Here is a 24314-nt window from a genome sequence, read left to right as displayed (position 1 = left end):
ATTTAACTGTAATTAAAAGCTGACTAATATGTACAGACTAGAAAGTAAATCATTAATGCAAAAGATTTTGTGCTCATTCATCTCAATTTTCTGTTGTACAGAAACTTGCCATAGAAATGATTGCTTCATTTCAACAGCAACACAATCTTTTGTTTCTTACTCACTCTTGCCAGTTGTCATCCTCTTCATCTTTATGGTTCATGACTCTGAAAACTGACTTCTCCAACCATATGAATTTAAAACACATCTAGATCAAATGCTCAAAACCAGAAGGATTTGTTTTCCATCACTTAGATTTGGTTTTACGAATGCTTTTCTAACAATACATGAATGGGGAAAAGAAGACAGCAAGGTAGCAATCACCTTTCAAACCTCCACCATCCTCCCAGCTTATTTCCCCACAAAGACATTTGCTCTTCACTGTGCACTGACTGGCTTCTCAAAACAAGAAATTCTGGGCACAAACTGATACAATCATCTTCTCCTTCGAGGAGGGATGCTCACCATCCCATTTCCAGAGGGCAGAAACTCTCAGAGTTCCTCTCACGTGCACTGAGAGATTTTGCACTCTCACTTGGCCACTAAGGAATGAGAACTATAATTGCAGGGCAAACAACTTTAGAAAACACATACAGAAAGGAACATCAGGATGATTGAAAACTTAACTCCAGTTCCTACAAGCCTGAGGCAGAAACAATGAAATGCAGCAGGCTGCCATTAATTAAAGACTCTTCCAGCATGGCAAAACCTTGAGCTGCATAAAAGAAATTCATCTCAGTGGCAGCAGCCAGTGTTTCATGGCATGAAATGCAGGGAAGCATTTTGTGCTGCCATGGAATAATTTGGCAGGACAACACTGCAGACCATGAAATGCACAAGAACATCAATGACCCTTCAAAAGAAGTTACCCCCTTCACCCCCTACAATTCCTACTATTGTACAGCCAATATTTGGTCTTGTTTCCCATATTGAATATTATATGTATGGCCCAGATCCTACTCCTAACAGGAAATACATAATGCCCTGTATCTCTCCAGGGTGCAGTTCACAGAGTACTGCAAAATGCAGGAACCCCACAGCCTGGAGCTGCATTTCAGTCCACAAAGATACTTGCAAAGAAAGTGTTAAAAGATTAAATATCAGGAGAAATAAGCCATGTATTCATTAAATTGCCTTTCAGTGTAATAGTACAAAAGGTATTAAAACTCTCTGGAGCAGGGTTAATAGCAGATTTTATGGAAGTGGTTAATTAAGAGGTCAGCAATTTCCTTGTACATTTACATTGGGTTTATGGACAGATTTGGTTGAAGGAATGTATCACCCCATGCAAACTGGTAGATTGTAAGACCTGAAGGTAGCAGTTTCTGAAAAAATGAATCTTGCTGGGCTGTGCTCTGCTGTGCTAACATCAGTGGGTCCCTGAGCTTCTTCCACTCTGCAAGAGCTTCCAAAACTTCTGACAAAGCTCCCAAACTCACAAACCCCCAGAATCACAGAGGTAAAACTGGACTCAGAGAGCAAATTGCACATCCAAAAAAAAAAGGACTGAACCTGTTTAAAACCATTTCCCAACTGCTGCACTGAGCCTGCCTGGCTGGAATTCCCTTTCTCCATGGCAGTGAGAACACAGAGGGAGGGAACAGAGCCAGGACCTGGCCTGACCTGAGCACAGGGATATCCCAGGCCAGGAGGTGCCATGCTGGGCAGGACGAACACAGGGAGAAGGGGCTGGGGCATCCCTGGGGCACTGGCTGGGCAGCAGCTGCTGGGGGATGAGCTGCATCACCTCTTGGGTTTTCTTCTGTCCTGCTCTTAGACTTTGTTCAACTCACAGCTTTCCTTTTTTCTGCTCTTTCAACTCCCTTCTCCATCCCAGCAGAGCGAACAAGGGGCTGTGTGAGAGCTGAGCTCCTGGATGGGCTGAGAACACCTCCAGATCCTGCTGCTGTCCCTCTGAGCTGCACATAAATCACAGTACAACTCGATCATTAATTGGGAACAGCTCATGCAACGGCTGGAGAAAGGGCAGAACTCCTCCCTTTGCAACTGAGGAGAAAAGCTTTGCTCAGGGGGCTGCAGTGCCTCTCCTGAACTTCCTGAGGATGGAAGGTAAGCACAGAAAAGTCTCCACGCAGTTACACACAGTTCAGAGAGATTCAAATCATCTGTCTGCCCAAACAGCACACAGCACACTGCCACAGGGGCAGAAAGCATGTCCTAGAGATAGATACTACAGAGATTTTTCATTTCAGTGACATTCAGGGGAAGTATCTGGATGAGTAACCACTGGCTTTTCAAAGAGATTTACAGTGGGACACCGCAGAATCCTGCAGAGAGATGAAGGTTTCACCCTTTTCCTGCCTCTCTCCACATCTTAAGTCCCATTGATCTCAAAATAACAAGCACCAACAAGAAGCAATATCAGCAGCATATACTTAAATCACCCTGCAAGAATTGAGAATACTTGATACATTTAGCACAGCTGCAGCCAGGGGCAAAAACTTTGCAATATTGGAAGTATGCTGTGAAGCAGAAATGATGTATCTGCACTGAATAACCCCTCTTGCCACGATTCCTGCTTGTTCTCTTCCCTTTCTATATTTAGGAAATCGAAGCAATTTAATGTAAAACAGCAAAGCTGGGAAATTGACTACAACTTTTAAGAAAAAGCCTAGGAGGCTAATGAACCATTATGGTAAAAGCTGAACAAGCCCAGATCCTGAAAAGAAATTGGAGGTGTATTTTAGATATGCATGAAGACGATCAAAAAACCATTCCACATAGATTGCTGTGTGCAAGTAGGGCACTTTGTTTAATCTTATCCAGCTCTACAACTTAAATGAAACAAACCTTTAATTTGACTTTCAAAAGCATTACATATTTTGGGAGCTGCCTTGAAGTCGGCCAAGTAATGTTCCTGGAGGTATTTCAAGCTAATTTTTAAAAGTCAACAAGTTTCAAATGTTAGAAAAATAGGCTCTGCTTTTCCTCAGGGAAAGGGAGAAAGAGTGAAAAAAACCAAAACTTTTTATCATCGCTGTTGAGTCACGCAAAATGAAGGGATTTATTACAGATATTGATGTGGCTGGTTAAAAACATAATTCAGAAGGATTTCTTACATTATCTGAAGACTTCCCCATTCACAGATACACATCACATGGAAATTTAGCCATTGTCATCGAGATCTAAAACCAATCTTAATTCTAAAAAGAGCATTATCAGAGCCAGTGTTCGCAGAAAATCACAGACCCCCATCCTGCAAACACATTTGAACTGAACTGAGACCACTCATGCACATAAAAATAAACTACAGGTGTACTTGTGAGATCAGGGCCCGACTGACCCCAAAGGAATAAACAACAGAGATATCTAAAAGCTCTCTTGGATCTCCTCTAAGTGCCTGAACCTGCAGAAACAAAAAAATATCAAAAGAGGACTGAAATTGGGTCTTGCTGTGACAAAGGAGTAAAAAACCAAACAACCCAAACCAAACTAAATCAACAACAACCAAAAGAAACAAACAAAAAAAACCATCCCAAGCCACAGAAAAACTCTTGTCTGATCAATATGCAGAAAGGGGCATTAGTAGTTCCTTCCCTTGGTATGAAGTAATCATAAAGATTCTTTGGGACACGTTAACAAGAACATTTTGAAAGTGTAAATTAAGGTTTTTATTATTTATTTAACTGTACCTTAAATGTCCTAAGTAACACTGTCTAACAAAAACCACCACGGATTTTAAATGCCAATTCCTCATTATACTGCCTGAATAGCAAGGCACCTGTGTTTTCTTGTTTTGATGGAAGTTAGGGTGAAAAGAAGCTCCTAGGTCGAGGCAGTACCTTTGGTTAAACAAACAGACACACAGCTGAAAAAACCTGGTCAACTTTAAACAGAACCCTCTGCAAATCCCAAAAGCACTCAGCAGCCCCCAGAGCTAGGCAGGAGCTCAGCAGCAGTGCCCAGCATCCACGGGGACACCCAGCCCTGAGCCCTGGCACAGCAGCGCCGGTACCCACGAGCTGCACCCCTCATCTGCACCCCTTTGTCACCCAGCCTATAGAAATCAGCCATTCCACTCCTTTCTGCTCTGCCATCAGTCATTTAATTCGAAACCAAGCAGGATGGGATGTAGCATGCAGCACAGCAAAGCCAAGGAGAGGAGTGTGTGTGCTTTGCTCTGCTCAATGGGAAGTGTGCTATCGTAGCACAACAGAGCTGTGCCAGCCTCCACACTGCCAGCCACTCATTCACCACCACACTTTAACTGGCTGAAGGTCTTACAGTTAAATGATTGTTTTTAAGAGTGGAGTTTCATTCTTACACACCTCTCTTATGCCTTTATCAGTGGGGAGCAGCAGTGTCAGCCAACGGCCTGACAGGTTAAAACATATTGTATATTCCAGAGAGACTCCTGAGCCTCATCTCTTATTTATAGGCCTGGAGTTAGAATTTAAATGAACATGAGCAAGAGTGTCTGCCTGTACAGAAGATTCCCAACACTCACTTCAGAGTTTATCATAGCAACAAATGACTGGAAGAGAATTGAGATACTCTGGTGTTGGAGTGAGAAAGGTCATAGCTCTCTTAATAGCTACAGTGTCAGAAAATGATTTAGCCGGTTTAGAAAAGAGAGTTTGATTGCAGTTAGCAATGCCCTGATTAGCTACAAACATTTTGGGTATTAGCATGCACCAACATCCAGAGAATGCCACACAGCAAACAGGCAACCAAAGGAGAGTCAAGCATTGCTGACATAGAGCAGCATCCCAGGCAGCTTGTCAGACAATAAACTTCTTTTTCAGAGGCAGCTGCAGATACAGCAGTGCTTTCTGTTTCCAAATCAAGCACTGGGACTGGGCAGGCAAGCAGGGCAGGTGAAGGGCTCCAGGGTGCCCAGGCCATGCTCTGCACAGAGGAGACACACCCTGCAGAGGTGCTCCTGCAGCCCCTGCATGTTGTAGCACAGCATCCCCAGCCAGGTAATAATTACCATTGACTCCATGCTTCTCAGAAGGCTGATCAATCACTTTATTGCACTATACTCATTAAGAAACCCATCACCCTTACAGGTGGACCCAGCTGGTCCTTGAACCCAAACAGCATCACCAGTGGCCAGTTAAGAAACCACCCTTTGGGAAACCAATCTCCAGAACACATTCCACATGCTCACAACCACAGGTGCAGCAAGCTGTGAGGAATGGTTACTAACTTTCCATAGTTTGGGAAGGTTTATTAAACCTTATCAAAAACACAACAGAAGACTGAATAGAGAAAAAAGGTTACGGCACCAGGAGCAAAGGATTTTCCCCACCATGTGCTCTCTCCCCCACACAATGGAGGTTTTCCCTTTTTAACCCTTTAAACCCTCCCAAAGTTCTGTCCATCAACCCCTTCCTCGCTGCCCAGTGCTGGAGATCTCCTCCTCAAACCCTGACTGGAGCTCAGGTGTTCCATGGTGACAAGCCAGCCCTCCCAGCTGTCCCAACCCCAGCTGTCCCTTGAAAAGCACGTGAGAGGGTAAAACATAACTATAAATCTATAAAACCTTTCTTAACTTATATACATGATATCTGCTAATTGTGAGAGTCAATCATCACATTTCTCATCTGTCACAAAGTGAAGACAGGAATTGTTTCTCATTCTTTCCTCTGATCTTCTCACAGCCTTCCCCAGGACAATGCCTGGGAAAGCTGTGCCTTGCTCTGTGTGGCCAGAGAGCTGCTGCCACACCAGCACAGCCCACAGGACAGCAGAGGGGAACAAGCCCAGGTAAAAAAAGGTGATATCCAGAGACTTTGGGACACACCCAGAGCAATTGTCAGTGCAGAGTGCGCAGGGAATTCACGTGGCATTAGAGCATCAGTGTGAGGCTTTCACACACACACAGAGCTGTGAGTAACAAGGCACCTCAGGATCTCAGAGCTGCCTCAGGCTCTTCCATCCCTACCAAAGGTTCCACCTCCTGAGCAGCAGGACAGGGGATGGCCTGGCTTGAGCTGGCTGCTGAGGATCTCTGTCTCAGCCACACAAACTCCTTCACTCTAATGGAAATTAGAGACAGCACCATCCTCAGTTGCTGTTCTTCATTCAGCACTCCCTCTGTATTTAACACCTCCTCGGCAGAATACTGAACATGCAGGAAAGCAGTGATACATTTACTACCCAACTCTGTGCATATGCACAGTGTTCACTATTTTTATATATTTCCCTGAAAAATGACCCTTTCTCTGATCACACAAAAATTTCAGTTCACCTTCAGCAAACACAGATAAAAATATACATTTTGGATATTGTATTTGTATGTGTTGACTATCTTCAAGTCCAGGCTCACTGTGTTATGCTGGAGACTTATGGAAATTAGATTTAAAAAACTCCAGAGTTAAAGAAGAGATGGTTAAAGAGGGAATCCAGAGGGCTTCTGGAATCTTTACATCCTAAATAAAAACTTCAGTGTCTTAAAAACTACAAGGGTTAAAGGTGGGGCATCAGAAAATCAAATTGCACTTTGAGAATTTGAACGTCAGACACAGCCCTAACAGTCTGAACAGAAGGGATTGGGAATTGCTGAATAAAACAAGATGTAAAGAGCTGCAAACAATTCATGACCTGAAGATAAGTGTATAAAAATGACAAATAGAGACTGAAATGGAAGAAAAAGTCTAAGAATTAATACACAGTAATATCTCCTAAAGCAACATTAACATATATTCCAAAATGTCTCCCAGAATATCTCAGAGAATAAAATTCCCAACTGTGAGCTACTATTGGAGGCCACCTCAATGTTTTTCTTACAAATGTTACTTATACATAAAATATATTGAGGCAGAGCATATGGAATAATTTATCCACAGAGAAAATTCCATACAGGCTTATGTTGTGGAGTGGCGATAACATGTCATAGCTTGACTACCAACAATTTTAACATTACAGATGATACCTCTATTTTAATACAATATATTTGAGCATGTAAATGTATACTCCCTGACAGACTCTGCACTCCTCTTGTGCGGAATACAAATGTAGGAGTTCACTCATCAATTTTAAGTTCACATAGCTTATTTAAAAGACCTTCAACCAATTAACAAAACTCCTTTTCACAGAAAAAGGCTCATTTTCCATAGTTTACAGATGTCTGTCCAAACCTAATGTAGAACAGGAGTCCTTTATTTCTTCCCAAATGCCAAACAGGTATTTCCCATAAAGGCAGTAATTTTTGTTGATCTAATTGTTCTAACTGCTGTCCACTTTCAAACAAACAAACCTGTCAAAAATAAATGCACTGGGTGAAGCAGCCTGGGCTGTGAAGAGTGGCTCAAGGTTCTGCATGCAGCTGATGTGTGTGGAGCACTTCCAAACCCCCACTATGTATTTTAAAAGAGCTGGATGCAATTTGCAGCTGAACAGCCCTTTTATTATTTCTAAAATCCTGTGGGGTTAATAACTCAACTCTTGAGGCTTTACTAGAACAGACATTTGAAGTGTCTTTAAGAAGCTGTTGCATGCTGTCCTCAAAGCCCAGATCCAACAGAAAAATCTTAAAATCCCTTTGGACTCTCTGCTTCTGGATGAGTTCTGAGCTCCTGCATCAAGCACAGGAGTTTGTGCCTGTCAGTGTGGTGTTTGCTGGGGTCCCCAGAGGGAGGAGGAATGGAGGAATCTGACTCCATGTTCTTAGGAGGCTAATTTATTATTATATTATATTATATTACATTATATCATATTAAAGAATGCTATACTAAAACTACACTAAAGAATAGAGAAAGGATACATCAGAAGGCTTAACAAGAATGAACATGAAAAACTCGTGACCGACTCCTCAGAGTCTGACACAGCTGGCTGTGATTGGTCACTAAGTAAAAACAATTCACATGAAACCAATCAAACAATGACCTGTTGGATAAACAATCTCCAGCCACATTCCAAAGCAGCAAACACAGCAGAAGCAATCAGATAATTATTATTTACATTTTTCTCTGAGGCTTCTCAGGTTCCCAGGAGAAGAAATCCTGGCCAAGGGATTTTTCAGAAAATATGACAGTGCCAGTGAGTTTGGGTTCTTTGAGTGGCATCAGTCACTCCCAAGCACAGCCTGAGGAAGAAGCACTGGGATCTCAGATCTCAACCCTGCATTTGCAGATGGGCACAGGAACAAACTTCTACCTTTCTGTGGGCAGCAGCCTGGAGCTGCACAGACCATCCCTGAAATGCACTCACATGTGCTACACACAGCTTCACATCTGTCAACCCCTCTAACTAATCCTAGTCCATCTAAAAGAGGCAGGAAAGAATACAGAAAGTATTTTCAAATATCCCCTTCTGATTTCCCCCCCCCCCCACCCTGGTCTCCTGTTGCTCCCTTTTCCACAAATATTAAAAATAAGCATTTATTTCCCTGAAAGAACCATATGGCTTTGCAAAAGAAGTTCCATCAGCATCCCAGTCCCACCCACAGAGGGCAGATACAGAGCACAGCCCTGCTCTGGAGCCCCTCAGCTGGGCAGGGAATCCAGGGAATGGCTGCTGAACAGCACATGAAGAGTGAGAAGGGGGGAAAAGAAAAGGCCCTGAGCCAAACTCATCAATAAACAAGAGCAATGTGCAGAGCTGACCCACCTCCCTGAGCTGCAGCCTTGCTGACTCCTGCAGTGAGGAAGGAAATTCCATGTACTCCCTAGTCCTGGGCTGCCCAGTCACTCACACAGGGACCGTGACACCTCTGTGTCACTGCCTGGCTCCCACGAGGAGCTGCAGCTGCTCTTTAGCTTCATTCCCCCTCCCTGAGGCCCCCACTGCTGAGCTGGATGCTCAGATGTTGGATTTCCTGCAAAGGACCTTTCCTGCAGCCATTCCAGGTGAATCAAAAGGTGAGTATGAAAGTATTTATCTATATTTTAGTTCTGGGCTAAGCACTGAGAAATGCATGACAGGCTTCCTCCAGTGTGCAGGCTGCTCACTGTCCCCTCCCCACTGACTGCAAAAACACCCCGTGGACCCAGGAAAACATGTTAATGGGCAAAAAGGACTGTTTTCCCCAGAACTGCTGCCCTGTGGGTGCTTGCATTGCACTGCCCATAAATGCACAGCTGTTCTGCACATTATCTCATTTAACACCCTGCTCTCAAGCACTGCAGTTCAAGCAAATCCCTCAAGCAAATGGATAATAAATGGTTTTCTCAAAACCATTTACAGAAGAGTGTCAATACCATATACTTAAACCCCACTTAAAACACTCAAATATCAACAAGATGACTTACTCCACTGGATGGCAAAAGAATGTTTACTTCCTTCTTTCCCAAAGTTCATCCAGGACAAGCAAGCATGCTAGACAAAGAAAATTAATTCAAAGAGCTAGCTGCAACCCTTTAGATAACAAAAAAGAAAATGGAAATATCTGGAGAATTTCTTTATTCCTCAGATAAGGAAAAATGGGGAGCAAGTAAGTGGTGCTTCCAGGTTAGCATAGGGACAAAATAAAGATAAGATGAAAAGCAAGCCTGCTGATCTGATACTACTTAACTTTTGTAAAGCAAGACATCTAAAGCTTCTCTAAAGCACCTGCTTTGAGATCATTCTGCCCAGAAGATGTTATCCTTATTTAGCTGATGGCAGCTGAGCTGCATGTGCATCATGGGCCAGGTCCTCAGGCAGCAGTGACTGGGGACACCCCAAACCCGAGTGGTTTGATACACTAAACATAAGCATTGCAGTAGAGCTGGATGCTGCATGGCAAGTGAAGGGGAATTATTCACTCAGGGTTCCCTGTGCACACTGACCCAGTGCCAGGCTCAGGCTCACTGTAAGTGATACGGATGTGACTCCTGTGATTTCTCCAGTAGGGTATATATGTCAGGAGTCACACATGTGATGGGAGAAATGTTGCAGTAAGGTGGAAAAATTAGAAAGAAGGGCCTCATAAAATCGAGCCTGCTCTCTTAGAATCAGGGGCTGGCCGTGTCAAAGCCAGCCCTTTGCAGGTTCCCATGTGAAAGCAATCCTGGTGTGAGCAGTTCATTAACATAACAATCTACTCCTGGGTAAAGAAAACCAACAGCATCTCTATAAACTGTTTGTACACTGTTACATAGTTTTCATTTTTCTATCTCTCACAAACAACTTTTTCTGCATGTACACACTGAGGGTTTGAGTGACCAATCAATACAGAATAACAACTTGTTAATGACCAACAAAGTAATTGGCAAGAAAGCTCCCGACCAACTGGAGTCACACACAAGTCTGTAAAACGGAGTTCTGTGAATAAAGAAGGGGCTTTTCCACCATGAAGAAAATGGAGTCTGTGTGATTCATTCCAATAGGGAAAGGCCACTGTGGTGGGTAATGTGGGAAGCACAAGAGACTGCTTCTCCCTCCCATGAGAGTGCCCTTCCCAGCCCTGTCCAAGGGACACTTCCCATGGCTCTGGGCTGTCCTGCTCTCCATTCAGTCCAACTGAGCACTTCTGTTTAGCACACAACACTCACAGGACATCCTCCTCTCTATTTATGTTCATTGATTCCCTACACTCCTTAAAACACTGAGTGAGAGCCTTTCCACAGGTGGACTCAGCACTGCATTCCCACTCATCTCAAGTTACCTCTGGATGCTTTTCATAAAATACACTCAACTTTTTAAACAGCAGGTAAGTCCAGAGGCATGGCAGATGTTTCCAAGACGTGAGCTGACCATGAAATTCCAGCTGGCTGCTAAATGGAAATAATCCTGTTTCTTTTGCTGCAAGCCCCTCACAGTCACACTGTTACAACTAATGCTTTGTTAATGGCTGAGATATTGGAAATTTTTGCACAGTGTGAACAGGCTCTGCAGCAGGATGGTCAGGTGCTGCTCAGCTGGGCATCTGTGTGTCCAGCTCAAGGGTGCCAGCAGCTGGAGCAGCTGAGGTTCCTGTTCTCCTGATCTCTCAGCCACCCAGCTGGCCCATGGTTCAGCAGGAGCATTCCAGCACTTGCATAACCCACTGCTACCACTTCATGTCAAACTGTGCATAAAGCATCTCCCAGTGCATGAATCCCCTTGGTGCCCATCCCTGCATCTGCCAGAACAGTTTCTGCCAGCTCTTTGAAAGCCTCCCTGTAGCATTCACATTCTCTGAAAAATCCCTTCTCCCAGGACTTTTCTCCTGGGAAGCTGAGAGGCCTCAGAGAAAAGGAAAACAATTCTGATCTCATTTGCTTCTCCTGTGCTGTGCTCATGTGGAATGTGTTTGGAGATTGTTCACCCACAGGTGATTGTTCCATTGCATTCTGCTGGGAGTTGTTTTCACTCTGTGGCCAACCAGGGCCAAGCTGTGTCAGGGCTCTGGAGAGAGTCAGGAGTTTGCATTATTATCTTTTTAGCATTCTGTAAGTATCCTTTCTATATTCTTTAGTACAGTATAGCATTCTTTACTATCATATAGTATTATGAAGTAATAAATGAGCCTGCTGAGGACATGGAGTCAGGTTCATTATTCCTCCCTGCCATGGGGATCCCTGCAAACACAACACCTCCCTGTCCTGTGGGGTAAGTCCTACAGCAAGCAGTACACATGGGGCTTTCTGAGATGTCACCTGCTCTGCCTGAGGAGTGAACACAAACATCTTCAGCCTCAGGTGGTGCCACTCACCCTAGCTGTAGGCACAGACTGCCCAAATTCCTCACCTGAGCAGCTCTGTCCTAGGCAGCACAGCCCTAAAGGTGGCTGGGTGGCTCCATCAGCCTGTGCCAGGCCAGCCCTGTCCCCTCTGTGTGCCCCAGCTGGAGCAGCCCTGGGCTCTCGGGGAGTGATGGTTGGGTGGGTGCAGACAGGCACAGCTCCAACACACCATTAGAGCCATATGGCAAACATCAGCTTCAGCCTTTTCAGCACAACTTCAGCATGAAATCCAGACCTTACCACACCTCTTCTAAGATTAAAATAATAATTACAAAACACAGCCTTGAAGAGGATTGTAAGGGTGATTACATAATAAAGTCCTTTTTTCTTCTTGAATGCATAAAAAGACTAGGAAGCCTTCTGTGGATCTCAGACAAGCTTTGCATTATTTTTCTATTTGAACTAGCATGATTCATTTATCTCTTCATTATTAATACTTAAACTGTTCATAGAGCTTTATTTTAATTAACTTCTGTACAGAATGTCAGCACAAGGAGAACAGGCAACAGCTTTTACCATTTAGAATGGTTGACACAAGTGTTTTTTTTTATTTGTTGTTTATTTGGTTTGTTATTTAAAACCTGTGCACAAAGCATGTTTTTTGCAGAGCTTAAAAGAATTATGGCACCTCTGATAATATCAAACACAAAAGTAAATGTGAATATATCCAAGTCCAGTCCAGAAGAACATCAAATGAAACCACTGCTTGCAGGAGGCTGAGCTGACCACTCTTCATCCTGCTGCCTTCTGACTTACTGGCCCTGTTTGCCCCATCTGAATAATGGAAAGATTGACTCTGCAAACAAATGCCAGCATTTCCCTCTCTTAGGGTTTTTAGCCTCCTACACTATAGGAAAAAAAAATAAATTAAATGAAACAAAACCTGCTTGTCTTCAGGCAGTCACAATCACCTCTATTAATCTATAAATATCCTGTGCACAATAACTCATGGCGTGTATGAAAGCAATGACAAGGTCACTTACTATGAACAATTCATGATCCGTTTCCCTGGCAACAGAAATGTGTGGCAACAAGGGAGAAAAGCACGGGAAAAATTATAGGATGTTTCCATTATGTAAGAGACTCCTGTGATTTCTCCAGAAGGATTTACCTAAAAAGTCTCAGCCTCCAGCTGTTCCTCACTCTCTCCAGTTCTGCTCCAGTGGGAACTTTGCTTGTTTCACTGTGCATCTACAGAGTGAAAAGAACATCAAACATGTGACTGAGGAGGACTTAAGTTATGTTTTAAAACATAAAACCCAGCATGAATGTGATCTCTGTGGGTGAGCATCTTCTCAGAGGTTTGAATTCTTAGTTAGCATTCACTGTTAGTTACTGTGTCATCATCCAATTAAAAATCAATCTCCAATTTGCACGTCTCAATGGCTTTCCAAGTCTTCAACAGGACTTGTGCAATTAATGTATTACTTTAGGACCTAAAGTATTGTATTTGCATTCCCCCTGCTGAAGGCAGGAATGATGAGTCTGACTCCATGTCCTCAGAAGGCTCATTTATTACTTTATAATACTATATCAAAGAATGCTATACTAAACTACACTAAAGAATACAGAAAGGATAATTACTGAATGTTAAAAAGATAATAATGCAAACTCCTGACTCTCTCCAGAGCCCTGACACAGCTTGGCCCTGGTTGGCCACAGAGTGAAAACAACTCCCAGCAGAATGCAATGGAACAATCACCTGTGGGTGAACAATCTCCAAACACATTCCACATCAGCACAGCACAGGAGAAGCAAATGAGATCAGAATTGTTTTCCTTTTCTCTGAGGCCTCTCAGCTTCCCAGGAGAAAAATCCTGGGAGAAGGGATTTTTACAGAGAATGTGAATGTGACACTAAAGTGACTTTCTAATTGAAGGCTCTGCAGAAGCAAATGTTTCCTGCACAGGCCATGACTCTGGAATGCCATTTCCATCTCTAAAAGCAAGTTCCCAATGCACAGGTTTCCTAACAGTGGGCAGTCAATATTTCACTGATCCAAATCCAGCCTTGACAAAGATTAAGCAATTAAAGCTGTGGTTCTCCAGAACAGCACAACCCAAACAGATTCCAGAGGAGCTGTGACCAGTCTGGCAATATCAGAATGGCACCAGGGGTGTTTGGAATGCTCAGCTGCTCTGAGGCTTTGCACAGAGGAGGAATAAATGACAACACAACCACAGCCCACGGCCATCCATCACTGCAAAGGCAATGTTTCTGAGGTACCCCAGCAGGGAGAAGCAGCAATGAAATAGCACAGACCACAGATAGAGCATAGCCACAGTGACTCATCTGTGGGCTCCAAAACCTCCTCTTCTGTCTCTGAGAGACAGGGGTGAATCTATCCCTAGCACACGGAAAGCACTGGGATCCTTGACACTCAAGTTTTCAGCCTCCTTCCATCTGAATTTTTCTTTTGGTGCCCCTCTCCAGACTCCTCCAAGGCAGCTCTCATGTCCAGGAACATAGCTGAAGAAGGGACAGGAACCACTCCAAGAGGCAGAGCTATGGATCCCACAGGCCCTGTGCCTTCCTGGATCACAAACCCAGCCTTGGAAAACTGTAACTGAATCTTTTGGTGAAGAAATAATTTATCTGTGGACAGCCAGCTGAACAAAATGCTCTGAGGCACAGCCTCATGGGCAATGATGTGAGGTGAGAGATCTGGATTTCCCAAAGCACCCAACACTGCCATAAAGACAAGAGGGAAAGCAAGGGATGCTTGAAGATCCCCAGAGTTCTGCAGTTGTTTGGCTTCTCATGTCCCAAGCTCAGCTTTGGGAAACAGACTGATGAAAAGCCTGATGGGTGCATTAGAGTTTGATTTTGTGGGAAATGCTACTCACTTTCAAAAATTTTAAAAGGTTTAATAAAACTTTATCAAAAATCACAACAGAAGACTGAGTAGAGAAAACATTATGGTGTTGGGAGCAAAGGATTTTCCCACCATGTGCTCACCCACACAATGGAGGTTTTGCCTTTTAACCCTTTAGTTCCTTCCAAAGTTTGTCCATTGACTCTTCCTTCACTGTCCAGTGGAGGAGTTTACATCCTTAAATCTTGATTGGAGGTCAGATGTTGCCATAGTGACAAGTCCACCCTCCCAAATGTTCCAAACCAAGGTTGTCCCCTGATAACAACACAAGGAGGCAAAACACAACTATAAATCTATAAAATTTCTCTTAACAAACATACATGATATTTGCATTTAATTGTGAGAGTCAACCATAGCATTACTCATCTGTCACAGTTTCAGCAGGTAACTGCAGCATCAGCTATGGCTTCATCAACGTTCCATCCCTGCAAGGGTTTTGTAGTTTCCTTACCCACAGGAAACACCAACTCCACCCAACTCCACCCTGAGTAGTGGCCCACAGCGCAGCCACACCTTTAGCCAGAAAGGGATACAAAAGCTCTTAATAATTCAAAGGAAAACACCTTGAGGGCAACCCAAGGGCTCCTCCGGAATGCTGCAATCCCTGGGTGAAAATGGGCAGCACGGAGAAGCCAGGATGCAGAACAGAACAAACACATCTAGTTTAACACACATTAGTCCTGCAGCAGAGGAAACTTTGCAGTGGGTGAGGAAACACCTGAGTGTTTGCTTCTTCAAAGTCCAGGGCAATGTGCACTGCAGAGCCACACCAGGAATGAAGAACAGCTATTCTGCTCATGCCCCAAGTAAAAGTCCATTTAAAAATAGATGCTGGGTCATAGAGATGCCTGCAAAATTTCCAGGCAGCTTTGACAAGCCACAGACAGAACTAAACAGAACTGCAAAAGAAAAGGCAATAAAATGAGTCCCCAAACATGCACTAACCATCTGAGCTACTGTGTTATTCCTAAAATCATTCTCAATTTTTTTCTTCTAAGAGGTTATACAACCATCAACCTTGACCACATCTAGAATGCTAGAAGATTAAATGAAACTCTTCAAGAGCAAATTTCTGTCTCTTGTTCAGCAGAACACTCCTGTCATAATTAGCAAGATTGATAAGATTATTTATTTTATGCTCTTCACAATGGGTGAAACTGTCCAAGCCTCAGTAATTCAACTGCAATGTTGATCCTTTGTATTTCAGACAGCAGGGACACAGATATGAAACAATGCCTGCCTAAAAATTTTATTATCATCTCCCAAAAACTCTGCATCCAGAAGAAACAAGAATAAACTCCTCTTAAAAAAAGTATTTAATAAATTTTAAGTCAATTTCATGATTAGGAAAGAACTGTCTTTTAATTCTCAAACTCCTGAGCTGGAAAGACCAGAATTAATTCTTCAGATTTCCATCTGCAAGCTTTGCTACCTCTGCATAGCCTGGCAGAGAAGTCACGGTTTCACACTGTAAAGGGAACTCCTAAAAACAGGTTTGGTTTTCCTTTGCCAGGAGACAAAACAGAAGGGCAGAAAAGGCCTTGCACTGGCTGCAAACACTTTTATTTCTACGCTCTTCTCCTGAAGTACTCCACTGACAGTAGGGAATTGCAAGGGCTCAGTGCCTAGAGCATGTGGGCCCTCTTGAGCATGCCAACAATGAAAAAAGTGGGAATGAAAAAAGCCCATGAAATGCAAAAATTCCCTTTTACCCCTTTCACCAACACAAACATCACAAAATTTAAATAATCAGAAAAACCTATCAGACCTGTTCATTCAGATGATTTTTCTGTATCAAAGGTAGCTTTGCTCTTCAGCTGTGGAAGGAGATGGGAGGTTCACCTCCCCTTCCTTTAGGATTATTGTAATCATGTAGTGCTCCACCAAATATTAAACACCACCATTTTCTCCTGATCTTTTCAAACCATTTAATACCAGACACAAGTTATTGAGACACTTCAAGTTCAATTTCCTCTGTCAAAACAGCAAGGAAAAAAAAAATCAACAAACAAATAAAGGTTTTCAATTATTTACTACCCTTGCAAAGTGAAACACAAAATAATATATATTTTATCTCATATCTATTTTTTCTTCCATTAAATGAATTGAACCCAAAGTCCCCGAGTTAACAAACAAAATATTCCCTCTGTTCTCTCAACCACTTCAAATGTCAGTCCTGAGTCCATAATTAACACTGAGTTCTACAAAACCAGCAAGGCTCAGGTTTGCTTTCACTCCATGTAGCAGGGCACAGAGACCTAAGGGCACATGACAGGAAATGCCTTCAACTTTTTGAAACATGCAAGAAACATCCAAATCTTTCTCTTTTACTGCTTTCAAAACATGGGGGAAACATTTTCCATGGCTCCTTTCCTTTGTCAGGCTAATGAGCCATGCTGGTCAGTGGGCTCTTGCAGGGCAGGATTTGCAGCATTACAGGAGATTTCCCACTGATAAAAAGCCACACCAAACCCCTATCACAACACACACAGTCATCTGTCACTGTAAGTCAGCCAATTGCAGCTACAGGGGGCATTTTTAAGCAGGCAGAATGTAATTGTCTGCTTGGAATTCTGCCAAGACACTGGAGCTAATTATTTTTTAAGGATGAATTTAGTGCTCGCAGGAAAACTGATGGATCAATAGCAAGGGGAGATGAAGGCAGCTTATCCATGGTGCTGCTGTGGGGATGCAAAGTGCCCTGCTGTGCCCTGACAATGCCCATTGTCCTGGAAGTGGAGGGGGACAAGCATTAGAGTGAGGCTGCTCAACAACATCCACTTTCCACAGCAACTCCCAGCAGGAACACACTCAAATTCTAACCCAGCTGCCAGAAACTCCTTCCTGCAGATGCCTTTCTGGGCTATCTAAAACCAGAGGCCAGACAGAATTTAGGGAATCAAAAGCAGTTCTATTTATGGAAGAGCCTTCAGGTACATTTTGAGCAGGCAAAGCTCCCAAGGGACTACACCAAAAAATGGATGTTGGGCCATGGGTTTTCATATTTTTATAAGTTTGGTCCATTTGCATATTGGGGGTTAATCTTCCAATTACAGCTTCAGGTAATGAAGTCATTTACCCCACGTTTGCTCCCCCCAGCTCCCTTTTGTTTCCATCTCTCAGGCCTGAGGCAGTGAGGTGTCCTTGACTCCCAGGCCTGGAGAGGAATTGTTGTGTCTGCCCAAAATGGGGAAGCAGCAGCTCCCACTGTGTGTGGAGTTCAGAGTTAGACACTAAAAACTGCAGGATTACAAATACATGAGAAATAGAAAAGCTGAAATCCTAAGGCATCATTGCCCTACCACAACTCAAACCAGGGCCTTATGTTCTTCACATGTGGAACACATTGCAGGAGAATACTCAATTTACAGGTCCACATTTAGTGCTGAAGGGGACTGAAACAGCCTGTACTGTGCTCCTGAGCAAGAAGTAAAAACAGTCTCTGGGATTTCTCTGCTGCCTGATAACTGTTTTAAAAGACCAAGTGCCAGAAGGAAAAACTCATTCTACTTATAGCTGCATAATATTATGGCCTCCAAATAAACATGGGATGCACCTGCCTCTCGTTTGACTGACTGTTCCACACCGATTTTATGAAAAAAAGACAAAAAATTTAGTCTCCTTATCAGAAAAAAAAAAAACTTCAAAAAACAGTTCCAGATTCTGGCTTTGCATCACTGTCACACCCCACTTCACAGCCACCTGACAGTTATCTTTTATAGAAGATAAGAAGTCCTCCTCTCAATACCTGCAGTAAAACTAAGATGACACAAAAAAGTTAGCCAGAAATTAGTTAACTACATTTAAAAAAATACAGATATATGGCATACACATCCACCCCTGTCATACGGGATGTCTGGTCAGCACAGGTCAGAAAAGTAAAATAAAGGAAATATTTTAGATAAAGTAAAACTGTTTTACTGGTTTAGTTGTAGATAGATAAGGCTTTTTATGTTCAAAATACTTTTAAGTGCTTCAAATAAAATATATAATTAAAAGTGCAGCATAAATAAAATGCTTTAAAATAAAAATGCTTTCTGAATGAATATTGCAAGCTTTTTGTAAAAAGTCAGAAATGCTTTTTTCTCTAACAGAAATAACATGAACAAAAAGACCTTCAAATCTAAGTCAAGGAGAACAGATGAAATAACAAAAGCTAAATATCAGACCAAGTTTGCATGATTTGCTCTAAAATGCAACGTTACAATTCTCCTACATTAGACCTAACAGGAAAATCTGGGAACTGAGACTGAACAAAATAAAACTGACTGTACAAACCAAAAACATATGGACAACAAACACTGAGATTAACAAGGTTTAAATTCAACATCTTCATGGTCACTGCACAGCCCTGAAGTGCCCAAAGACAAGAAACAGGGAAGGGACAGCATTCCTCATGCACTGCGAGGAAAAGCAGCAAGATGGAACCAGGAAACAAATCCTGCAGGTGGCTGATGGAACCAGGCAGCAGCTCCAGTTCCTGCCCTGGGTAGGATCCCTGGGTGGAAATTGGAAATAACACAGCCAAATGTGTCCCTGATGGAGCACATCCCCCCTGCTGCTGCTGCTGCACAGGGGCAGAGCTCCCAAAACTCTGCAGCTCCTCACTCCCTGCACTCACCAGGGAGGGGAGGTGGGAACATTCCCTTGGGTTCAGTAGCATGGCAGACACACTTTGTCACTATTAAAGTGAGAATTTAGGGACTCCTGGAGTTTTCCCTCTCTCAGTAGTGGCACAGCACAGCAGAGAGGGAGCAGAGCTCTCGCTCCTGCCCATCCTGCCATGCTCCAGGTTTCATTTTCTCATCATTCAGCTGCCACCTTTGCTCCTTCTCTCCACATGGACAGGGTTTGTTATCAGCATCGAGTCAGAAGTGGCAATGGACCTACCTGGACTCAGTTTCTTACCCAATTAAAGAGAATTCATCAGACAAGAGGAAAAGAGCCTGAGCTCTGCTGCCTGTCCTGGCACTTTCCATTTCACAGCCCCTTACTCTGGCACAAACACTTCTGTACAGCAGGGCTTTAGAAAGTGCTGTTCTCCCATCAAAATACCCAAAACACTAAAATATCTGTACAGGAGGGTTTCAAAATATAAATGCCCAATTTTGTAATTTAATGGCAAAAGTGGGAAAAAAGGGAAAAAAAAAATCACCTGTCTTCATTAAAAAACAATCCAATATTTCCTTTGCAGAATTTGAGTATTTTCCCAGATTTTATTTCTCCTTTGTTTTACAGTTGGCATTCACAGATTAATCAGTCATTTTTACAACCTGGACACCCAGTTAAAAATCCATTTATTTGCATTTTTGGATGTAAGACATTCTGGCTACAATTTCAGTTCAATCCTACTCTCCATCCAGGCCACTACAACACTTGCACCTGAGATTTTCCATCCAGCTCTTCTTGATTCCTCAAATCTAAAATCTAGATTTCTCGACATAAGCACTGAAAAAATAAATCCAGCTAACTTTTAAAAACAAGAATCAAGTACTGAAGTGGAGAGGAGAAACAAAACAGGGGAGAGGGGGTGAGAGCCCAGCCCAGCTCTGCACTGCTCCACGTCAAAGAAACCTGATGGAGCTGCTGGAATTGTTCAAGAGCTAAGCAAGTTATCCTGGAAAGCTCAAATTGTTTCGGAATCAAAATAAAGGCCAGATGAAATCACATTAAGCTCTTTCCTCTGCAGCTCTGAGAATCTTCAATATAAACCTGAATAACCAGAGCTAATCAAGGTTCATTTACTGTGCACTGCCAGTAATAATACCAAAAAACTACTAAAATGTAACAGCTTTTCTTTGAAATTGCTTACTTTTCCTGCTTATAGAAACCCAACAGGCAGGTTGCCTGTGCATTGCACCCTCTCACTGGCATTTGACCTGCAGCAATGTTTGCACAGAAACCTCTGCCCAGCCTGGACCATCCAGCAGCTTTTTCAAGCAGGCTGACACAGTGATGATTTTCTCAATTCATTTCTTTAGCTTTCTTCTCATAAAAGGCTTTGTCCAACTGAAGTTAACAGGCAATGGAAGCAGGATCAGGATGAATATGCATCTCTAAGACTGGTAGAAACAGGAGACTCAAGTCCTGAGGAATGAAAACAAGAAGTCACAGATGTTCCATTTAGTTCACTTTGCAAAGCGACTATTTGAATTTCCTTTCCAAAGAAAACATCTGTGGCAAAGGTTTCAATTTCCTTTTCCCTTTTGATTTGAATTCACTCTCCTTTTCTTACATATCCTTTACACAGGCCAAACAACACAGGGTTTGGTTTTTTTTCTTAAGAGCTAATAATGACACACTGCACAGTAAAACCAAAATTCCTCAGCAATACTGCATCATTACAAGTAATTTATACAACTGCTACAAATGACTGAGCCAAAAAGGAATTATGAAATGTTGCAAGCCATGAATATATTAAGGAGTACACAGCTTTTCTGTGTCTTCCCCCCTCCTCCCCATCTATGGCAGTAATTTCTGAGGGCTGGGTGCAGCCTGTGCTCCTCCTCAGGATCCCATTCAGTGCTGCCAGCCTGGGGAACAGCAGCAAGGCACGTGGTACTGGGAAAGCTAACTAAGAATGCAGTAATAGGCTACAGAGCTCCAAAAATCTGTGTAAAGGATACAGAGATGGAGGAAAAAAGGCAGAAATCATTAGGCATCAATAGCAGCAGCCAGAACTCTCACCTGTCCTACCAGGCACGATCCAAACACCCCTGGGAACTCCTTTTCCAGCACTCACTGGCTTTCCATCTAACATAAAGGAAACACCCCCTGAAAACAGCAGCAATCCAGGCTAAGCTGTCACAGCTGTGCCAGGAGGAAGGGACAGACCCACCTTTCCAACCAGAACCTCCCTGATTGGGACCTCTCTGTGGAGAGCTGCAAGGTGAGTTGGAGATTTTCACCCAGCTGAAGGTGGGCACAGAATGCATATCTGCCACCAAATCAATATTCAAACCATTTGGCTACAGTAGGAACAAGGAGGGCAAATATCAAATCCATTTGTTCAAGCCAGATGCAGGGAAAAAACCCTAAACCTCTAGAACATTCCTAGAGGTCAAAGTTTCTGAGAAAACCAGTAATTTAGGTATGTTGTGTGCACAGAAAATATCACCCCAACTCCACCTTGAGATTTACTCAGAAAAACACACAGATTTTGGTTCTCAACTGGGCACAGAAATGAAATCATTAGGGTTGGGGTTGGTCTAGACGACCTTGAAAAATCCCTTCCCACCCAACCTGTTCTGTTATTACAAGGTAAAACATGCAAATTCACACACACACCAAAACCATGGCAACTTCTCAGGCTGCAAAGACAGATGATTTTAGGAACCAAAAGAACATTAACATAGTCCTTATTTTTCAAAGTAAAAACTGGGAGCCTGAGACTATGACACCTAAAGTCCATATCCCAGTTCAGGGACCTAAACCTTTGATGGTTGTTTCTCCAAGAGCTGCATGAAAAACTGGGATCACTGGAATAACTCAGCTCTCAGTCTAACTAAGGCAGCAGCAGGGAAAAAATGAGGAGAAATTAAACTATGATAATTCTGTAATTAAAACAAATTCAAGATTTTCTGGAAAAGGAAACAAAGAGGTATTTTACAGTGCGGTTTTCACTACAGGCAACAGAACTATAGGAATTTCACTGTAGGAAGCAGAATTATTAACCCTAAACTTCTTCCAAAAGAGAAGGGATCTGGATCCTCAGCTGGCAGAAATCCAACCAGAGATTGGAAGGGAAAAAATAAAACTAGAATTGAGTTCTAGATTTACAGTTCTACTTTCCCCAGTTATTTTGTATGCTTTAAATAAGATGTGCCTCCTCTGAATACCCATTGTTCAGAGAGAATCTCCCAGCTAAACCTGTGCTTTGTGGAGCCCCAGCAGCATTTCCTATTAAAGCAATAAATACTGTGGGGAATATGAATAACACACAATTCTTTATACCAGGAATTCAAAGAATCAGCCACCCCCCAGAATTAAATTGCCCTTCATCAGTAAACACAAGGGGAAATCATTATAATTTTAGACCAAATGCAGAACAAAGTCTTTTTTATTCTACCCATCAGATTCTTCTGATCTCAGGGCATTCTTTTCAATATGAAAATGACAGGGAAACGCCCTCCAAGCAGAGAAAAGCAGTCCTTAAGTGAACTTATGGAACATACATTATTTAGGCAAGGAGCCAACTGCCGTATGGTGCTGATACATTTTAATTTTGATATCCTTTAACTACAGAAACTACTTCAAAGCAAATGTGAGCAAAAAACACCACAAAAGAAAAAAAGTACTCTACTAGGAGACCTGGTTCTGAGACTAGGAATCACCCACAGCCCTCCTCTTACACATTCATGTCATCTCATGGCTGCTTTTCCTTCAAATATTTGAAGGTACTTGCTCTCCATTTTTGTAGTTGCAGGACACAGGTATTTTATTTTAAAGGAAATGATCAGGTTTAGTGATAAATTGTCTATAATTTTATTAATGTGACCTCTCTCCTGTAAATATATATTTCAAAAGGAAAAACAAAACTTCAAATCTATCTCCTGATAGTTTTTAAGATAGATTCCTCTACAGGAGTATTTAAAGCAACTATAACAGGAAAATTTGGTAGAAAAGATTGAAGTGCACATTTCCCTATTTTCTAATTACAAGGGTTTCTTTCAAAATATCCTATTGGTATTTAAGGATTAACACACACCTTACTTAATTGTGATTTCTCTACTGTTTGTTAGATAATTATCTAAAACAATCTATTCTGTACAAGGCAATTCATCCCATGTTCATCTACACTAATCAACTTGTGGATAAGTGATGTACTTAAACAAAAACAGACAGCAGAACACAGCCCACAACACTTGGTAATCTCATTTACATACTAACACATTCCACTGTAACTGGGCTGGTGGGAGAGGAGATTTTTTTTTTCCTGCAGGAATCACAAAAACCCTGGAAAGCTTACAATATCAATTTATACATCAACTCTACAAACACATGAAGCACAACCTGATAAAATAGCTCAGCTGCACTTAATCTGTTTCCAAATTACAAGAAGATCCTCAATGCACATTTTGTTTTGTTTTGAAAATATTGCACAAAGATTTGTAAACTCTGTGGCAGCACGCTTGCGATCTGCTAGGATTCCTGGCTGAAGGCTTGAAATCAAAAACAAACACCCAAAAAAATGCCAAGGTACCTGTGCCTGGCTGCTCCCAGTGCCCTTCTGAGCTCTGAGAGCAGGATGGATAAATGGGAAATGCAGGTGGGTCCCTGCCCTACCCACACTGGGGCTGACGCTCCCTGCCTTGGCCTGGGGGATCCAGAGCACTCCCAGCCCAGCGAGGCACTTGAGCACCACACTGTGCCCCAGAGCAGCCTCTCAGAGCTGCAGTCACTGCAGAAAGAAGCTGGCACTGCCCAGGCACAGCACTGGGGGAAGGAGAAGCTCCACGTGTAAACACGAGCTCCTGTCCTGCTGCTGCTCCACTGCACATCTCCAGAGCAGCAGCTCCAGAATCACCTCTGTGCCTGCACAGCAGCACTGGCATGGCAAAGCAGCTCCAGAATCACCTCTGTGCCTGCACAGCACCACTGGCATGGAAATCCAGCTCCAGTCTCAGAACCCAGGACATCCCTCTGGCTGTCCTGAAAAGCCAAGACCCCTGCCAGGGGGCTCAGGGCCCCTGGCACAGAGCCCAGAAATGCCTGTGGTTTTGATTATGACCCGTGGAACAAGTTACCAACCTTAGATGAAGATCTGCAAGCCAAGACAAATTAAGT

The 24314-nt window shown here is 42.9% G+C and overlaps 1 protein-coding gene across 31 annotated transcripts in view; it reads right to left on the bottom strand.

Annotated features, from left to right (window-relative positions):
- RBFOX1 (RNA binding fox-1 homolog 1) overlaps positions 1 to 24314 on the bottom strand; it is a 1186796-nt gene that overhangs the window by 760626 nt on the left and 401856 nt on the right. For 7 of the 31 annotated variants that reach the window (XM_059861573.1, XM_059861574.1, XM_059861554.1 and 4 more), the window contains exon 2: positions 12765 to 12844. The exons of the other annotated variants lie outside the window; for them this stretch is intronic. The gene's annotated coding sequence lies outside the window, so the exon portion shown is untranslated. The remainder of the gene's footprint in view (positions 1 to 12764; positions 12845 to 24314) is intronic. 31 annotated transcript variants of the gene reach the window in all.

The sequence above is a fragment of the Haemorhous mexicanus genome, chromosome 17 (genome assembly GCF_027477595.1).
Source record: "Haemorhous mexicanus isolate bHaeMex1 chromosome 17, bHaeMex1.pri, whole genome shotgun sequence".
Classification (NCBI taxonomy): domain Eukaryota; kingdom Metazoa; phylum Chordata; class Aves; order Passeriformes; family Fringillidae; genus Haemorhous; species Haemorhous mexicanus.
The sequence above is the reverse complement of the archived record's forward strand: the minus strand, read 5'-3'. Positions and strand labels throughout refer to the sequence as shown.